The 6,613-nt window shown below is 36.6% G+C and overlaps 1 protein-coding gene across 5 annotated transcripts in view; it reads right to left on the reverse strand.

Annotated features, from left to right (window-relative positions):
* Positions 1 to 5,327: 5,327 nt before the first annotated feature.
* The window catches only part of setd5 (SET domain containing 5), a 50,193-nt gene continuing 48,907 nt past the window's right edge, over positions 5,328 to 6,613 (reverse strand). For all 5 annotated transcript variants that reach the window (XM_056459765.1, XM_056459763.1, XM_056459764.1 and 2 more), the window contains one exon: positions 5,328 to 6,613. This exon is cut by the window's right edge. The gene's annotated coding sequence lies outside the window, so the exon portion shown is untranslated.

Below are 6,613 nucleotides of genomic sequence, written 5' to 3' on the forward strand. Positions count from 1 at the left end.
TAGTCTTGAAACAGAAGTCTGTTTTTAAAATGTTAGATAAATTGTTATATGACAATGCAACCCATTACTGGGTTGTGCGCTAAGAGCACATTGTTAACATGGCTTGATCTTGCACATTTGCACGTTTCCACATCCAAAAAATTAGACCCTTCTAAAAAGATCATGCTGCTCAAGTTTTAGTCCGAGCTTTTGTAATTTTAAGGCTGGACTACTGTTTTGATTGTTCTTCTAGCTGGTCTCTCATCCTGCACTCTCAAGCATCTACAGATGATCCAGAACACTGCAGCTTGTGTAGTCTTCAATGAGCCAAAGAGAGCCCACCAGTTGAAGCTCGGATCAAGTTCAAATCACTGATGCTTGCTTACATGACAGGCACTGGGACTGCACCAACGTACAGTACTTTCACCTCCTCGTGAAGGTCAACACCCCCTCCAGGAACCTCTGGTCAGGGTGTGGTCAATGTTAACTGTCATTTATTAATGTGTTTAGCTGTTGTATGAGCACTGCCATTTTGCAACAAGTTCACACCATAAAACAAAACTAAACATGCTTTTTGGTTTTTAACAAGGTTACAGATATCATATAACTGTCATTAATATATATTTTATATTGTTAATAATACTCATATTAATTAAATAAATACTGTATGTACACTAATATTATTAAACATATTCAGTCCAATATGTTAAAAATAAAACGAAAATGAAAATATTACAAATAAATTACATTTAAAAATATTTAAAAGGTCATACACTGTAAAAATATCTTTTTCATATTTTGTGATTCACAAATGTTTTCGTTTACTTCTGATTGTGAATTGCATTATGGGAATTTGATCTCTGTTCTGTCGACTTATGGTGTTGAAAATTGAACTGTACGGTTTAACATTTTGTAACATTTAACATTTTAACGTTTAACATTTATTGACATTTTTGTAGTTTGAAACAATATAATATAATATATAAATAGTACTAAAGATTACATGTAGTTAAAAGAAAGAGCAAGGTCCCACACTGCAATGCAAAAGCATAAATAAACAGAGAAAAAATAAATAAATAACATGAATCACAAATTAGGCAAAACTGCTATTTGCGACTAAATTATTTATCCAAACCCTATTTTCAATCGATTTGTGATGGGTCAACATGAAGGAAGTTAATCAACTAGCTTTTACAAATTTAAATGGATTAAACAAAAAACAATCAAGTTGTCCCAAAAACAAAACTAAAGAATTATGTCGTTTCAGCTTATTTTAAAGGGCACCTATGATAAAATCAACTTTTGTAAGCTGTTTGGACAGCACTGTTTCTAGATATAGTGTGTCCACTGTCATATTGGAGTGATAGAGACCCAACAAGTCTTTTTTTTTTTTAAATTTTCTGACGTTAAAATAGGACTCAAATCCCAGTGATTTCCCCTGCCACCAAATTGATTTACAGGCGCCATGTTTCTATGTATACGCACGTCCACTGAACAATCTTTGGCAAATAAACTGGGAACAAATATTTGTTCCAAATCTCTGTGATTTTCATAAGTTTAAAACGTTTTTAAAACAGAGCATGTTTACAATAAAGACAGTAAAATCACTATTTAATTCTTAACCCCTATATAAACATAATGGCCGCATGTTGTCAGTTATCGCTAATGTGTGTGTTTGTGCAGGCATGGGCAGTATTTATGATACAAGTATTTCAAATACAGATTTTAAATACAAAATAGTATTTTGTAATTTGTAAATGATAGGGCTGATGAACATGACTTAATAGGACACCAAAGGCTTATCTTACATCTTGTAATATTAGTAAAATAGGTGCCATTTAAAGAACTGGTATGAACAAACAACAAATGTGATTTTTTTTTTAGGTGTGACCATTCTAATACAGGGACAGGTAAAGAGAACATTTTGCCGGATGGTTCACCTGGTATAACTGAATGATCACTGGAAACTCTTATCACAGTTCTGGAGATCTTGGATGATGACTGGGAATACAGGAGCTTGTGAAAGACTAGAGAATGAAACTACTGTCAGTCAAGCAGCTGATCTCAAAGAAACAATAGGTGTCTGTGGCCCTGTAGTCAATTATTATTATCCATTATTTCAATTATCATCATTACAACAGGCCATTGTTGCTTGTGCTGTCAAGTACTCACACATGCTCATAAACTGAACAAGATAAGCATGTGCATTAGATCAACATTTTCAATAAATACTCTTTTTTTGTAGCTTTCAATATGATAATGGTAAAGTTTTCAAATCTGTGCACTTTGAAAAGTGTTAGGTCTGCATTTTCAGGCCCCCATAACACCACCCTCACACCAATGTGCTGCTTCGCTTATTCTCACAATATAAAGGCACACTTCTGAAGAGTAGAGATGGACTACATGTAAGAATATTAACATATTAATCAGCAATGTGTGAAGCTATGGGAAACGGCTCAAAAACAGATTTGTTTTTCCCTTATGTGAAGGATGTGATGAATGCGTATGCTGTCTGAGAGCCTTTCTTCTATTTAGTGACGCATGGAATAAATTCTTATATAATATTTATGATAATGCTCACAGTTTTTCCACTCTACTGTATGCGTTATGCAAAGAAAATGGACTGATTCAAGCTACAGTCTCACAACGCTAATTATATAGTCTGTACTTTATAATTAACCACCGCAACTGTATTTTAAAGTCCCCAAGAAATCAAAACCAACCATATGATTTTTTAGCTCACATTGCTAGTTTTGTAATGAACAATTCATCTGTGCATGTGATTAAAAACAAAAAAATAGTTTGCCCTTCTGATCTTTAATTAAAATTGAAAATGCACTTCCTGTTTTTTTGTTTTTGTTAATTTGTCAGATTACTTATATCTGAGGAATTGGGTATGGCTAACATATTTAGCCGCGCTGCTCCAACTGTCAATTTGAACAACTAACAGAAATGTTGAGGAGGATGAATCTGTTAGGTTGTAATAACTCTCCCCAAACTCTTTTTCCAGATGTTTATGAATGAAATGCCTACTTTACTACATCCAATCAGCTCGCAGTAGTAAAAAAAAGACAAGCCACACCCACTGTTTTATTCAATATTCCATTTTTCTAGGAACTGCGTCAAAAAAAAAAAAACGGTCGCAGCTTCTGGTTCATAGGGACTTTAATGACCTGTGTCAACATGAACTGCAGAACTCTGTGGCATCGCATCATATTGCGATGATCAGATGCTTTCTTTGCTGTTCTGTTTGTTTTGTTATTAAAAGGAAAGTGCACTGCACAGATTTACATGATTCTAAATGTCTCTCTCAGCAGCATGGATGTTTGTTACCAGTATGTTCCATGTACTTCTAAGCAAAGAACTTTGCCTTCACTCCTCTTTAAAACCCACTGGATAAGTGCTTAGATCACAAAGCAGTGCGGTCACATGCATTGTTTACCTTATAATGTGGTTGAAAGTAGACAAAAGTACCCCTTAATACCCGTATTTAGCATTGCCAATTGTAATTGGACCACTCAAAAGATCATAAAAATGATATAATTGCACAGTACATCTGGAAAGTATTCATAGCGCTTGCAATTTTTTTCACATTTTTAATGTTACAGTCTTATTCTAAAATGGATTAAACTAATTTATTTCTATTATATTCTACACACAAATCCCCATATTGACAATGTGAAAAAGAGTTTTTGAAATTGTTGCAAATTTATTCAAAATAAAAAACCTGAAAAATCACATGTACATAAGTATTCACAGCCTTTGCTCTAAATTGAGCTCAGATACATTCTATTTCCACTGATCATTCTTGAGATGTTTCAGCAGCTTCATTGGAGTTCTCCTGTGGTAAATTCAGGTGATTGGACATCATTTGAAAAGGCATACACCTGTTTATATAAGGACCCAGGGTTGACAGTGAATATCAAAGCACAAACCAAGCATTTTGGAATTGTCTGAAGACCTCCGAGACAGGATTGTCTCGAGGCACAAGGCTGGGGAAGTTTACAGAAAAATTTCTGCTGCTCTGAAAGTTCCAGTGAGCACAGTGGCCTCCATCATCTGTAAGTGGAAGATTTTTGGAACCACCAGGACTCTTCCTAGAGCTGGCCGGCCATCTATGCTGAGTGATCGGGGGAGAACGGCCTTAGTCAGGGAGGTGATCAATAACCCAATGGTCACTCTGTCTGAGCTCTAGCTATCTTATGTGGAGAGAGAAGAACCTTACAGAAGGACAACCATCTGTGCAGCAATCCATCAATCAGGCCTGTATGGTAGAGTGGCCAGACAGAAGCCACTTCTTAGTAAAGGGCACATAGCAGCCTGCCTGGAATTTGCCAAAAAGCATCTGAAGGACTCTCAGACCATAAGAAACAAAATTCTCTGGTCTGATGAGACTAAAATTTAACTGTTTGGAGTGAACGTTAGGCATTACACATTTGGAGAAAACCAGGCACCGCTCATCCCCAGGCTAATACCATCCCTACAGTAAAGCATGGTGGTGGCAGCATCATGCTGTGGGGATGTTTTTCAGCAGCAGGAACTGGAAGACTAGTCAGGATAGAGGGAAAAATGAATGCAGCAATGTCCAGAGACATCCTGAATGAAAACCTGCTTCAGAGTGCTCTTGACCTCAGACTGGGGCGAAGATTCATCTTCCAGCAGAACAATGACCCAAAGCACACCACCAAAATATCAATGGAGTGGCTTCACAACAACTCTGTGAATGTTCTTGAGTGGCCCAGCCAGAGCCCAGACCTAAATCCTATTGAACATCTCTGGAGAGATCTGAAAATGGCTGTACACCGTCGCTTCCCATTCAACCTGATAGAGCTTGAGAGGTACAGCAAAGAGGAATGGGCAAAAATTCCCAAAGACAGGTGTGCCAAGCTTGTTCATCACATTCAAAAACACTTGAGGCTGTAATTGCTGCATCAAAAAAGTATTGAGCAAAGGCTGTGAATACTTATGTACTTATGTGCTTCTTAGACTTTACACACCTGAAACTTGTCTATAGCACTTGTTCACTGCTGCTCTTATAGTTGTGTAAATTGCTTCCTTGTCCTCACTTGTAAGTCGCTTTGGATAAAAGCGTCTGCTAAATGTAAATGTAAATGTAAATTTGCAACAATTTAAAAAAATCTTTTTTCACATTGTCATTATGGGGTAGTGTGTGTAGAATTTTGAGAAAATAAATGAATCTAATCCATTTTGGAATAAGGCTGTAACACAAAAAAGTGAAGCGCTATGAATACTTTCCGGGTGCACGGTGTATGTTTCAACACCTGTGTCTGATGCAAATAACGCTTTTCTCTGCTTTCTTATACAGTAATGCTCAGCAAATGCTTAAATTATTTTTTAAAAATGTTCACAAACATTTTATTTAAAAAGCAAAATGTGATGCATTTCATGTCATGAAAAGGGGAAGAGTTTTCAAATGAGGTTTAAAAAAAAAAACAACAACAAAAATACGTCTGTGGATGCTAGAAAAGTGCCAAATGTTTGTGGGTCAAGAGGTAAGTCCCAATCAAAAGCGTATCCTATAAAGCCAGCCCTCAACTGTTACAATGACACATTAAAGAAATATCATGCATCAAATTTGGTGAACTATATTTCTCTGAGAACAGAATGACACTTCACCCAAGTACACATGATCATGTAGTTAAGGTGCTGGTAAATTTCAGATCACATAATCCTTTTCTTCTTTTTTTCTTCTAACAAATAAACATTCATATAAACCAGAGAGCTAAGGCTGACCACTTGAACCCGTCATCAACTCTAGATCTTTTACATTGGGGTGAAACAAAAACAGATTTCATATCTTGCATTGTTGGACCACGAATAAATTCACCAAGCAGACAAATATGATGCAAAACAGGCGTTAGGTTTTTTGTTTTGAAGTGGGTTTGACATCCCACCACTGTGGTCATCATGGCACATGAGTTGGAGACCTCTCGGTTTCTTAAAGGTTTTAAACAAGGGGGAACAGCACTATGCCTATTCTGTTAAAAAAGGCTGTCCTGTGAGCAGCGCTTGTCATTTAAAAAAAAAAAAAAACGAACTGGAGAGATCACAGCAGCAGCACATTTGCTTTGTCTTTTTTCACTGATCAAACCATTTGGCCACAGCATTTCTTTCCTCCCTTCCTTTCTAGAATGGTGGTTGGAATGCAAGGACTGGTCGAAAGAGAAAATTAATGAAGGGAGAGAAATTAAGTACACATTTAACGGAGTATAAACAAAAACAATTCTGCGAATTAATTCTTTTCTGCAATTTCTTGTGCTGTGTGACTTACAGAGAGGCTCTTTTAACAATCATTGGTTTGTTTAAAAACAAAAATCAAGTTGCGTGTTTTACTTAAAGAGGTGATCGTGATCACATCGGGAAACAAAAACTATTCAAATGGACCAACTGAAGCACCGTAAGATCTGCTCGTCAAGTATTACACATCAAGTGAGTAGTGATTTTATGACACTAACCTGTCGGACCCTAACAATAGCTAGACACTGGAATGATTCAGAGTGAGGAAATAACTCGTTGTTCACCAAGAACCGCTTTGACGTGCATTCAAAAACACCTTGCTCTGAGCCAAGCATGCCATCGATGAACACGCCACACGATGAAACCGAAGATCAGA

This window comes from Danio aesculapii, chromosome 6 (assembly GCF_903798145.1).
Source record: "Danio aesculapii chromosome 6, fDanAes4.1, whole genome shotgun sequence".
In the NCBI taxonomy this organism is placed as follows: Eukaryota; Metazoa; Chordata; class Actinopteri; order Cypriniformes; family Danionidae; genus Danio; species Danio aesculapii.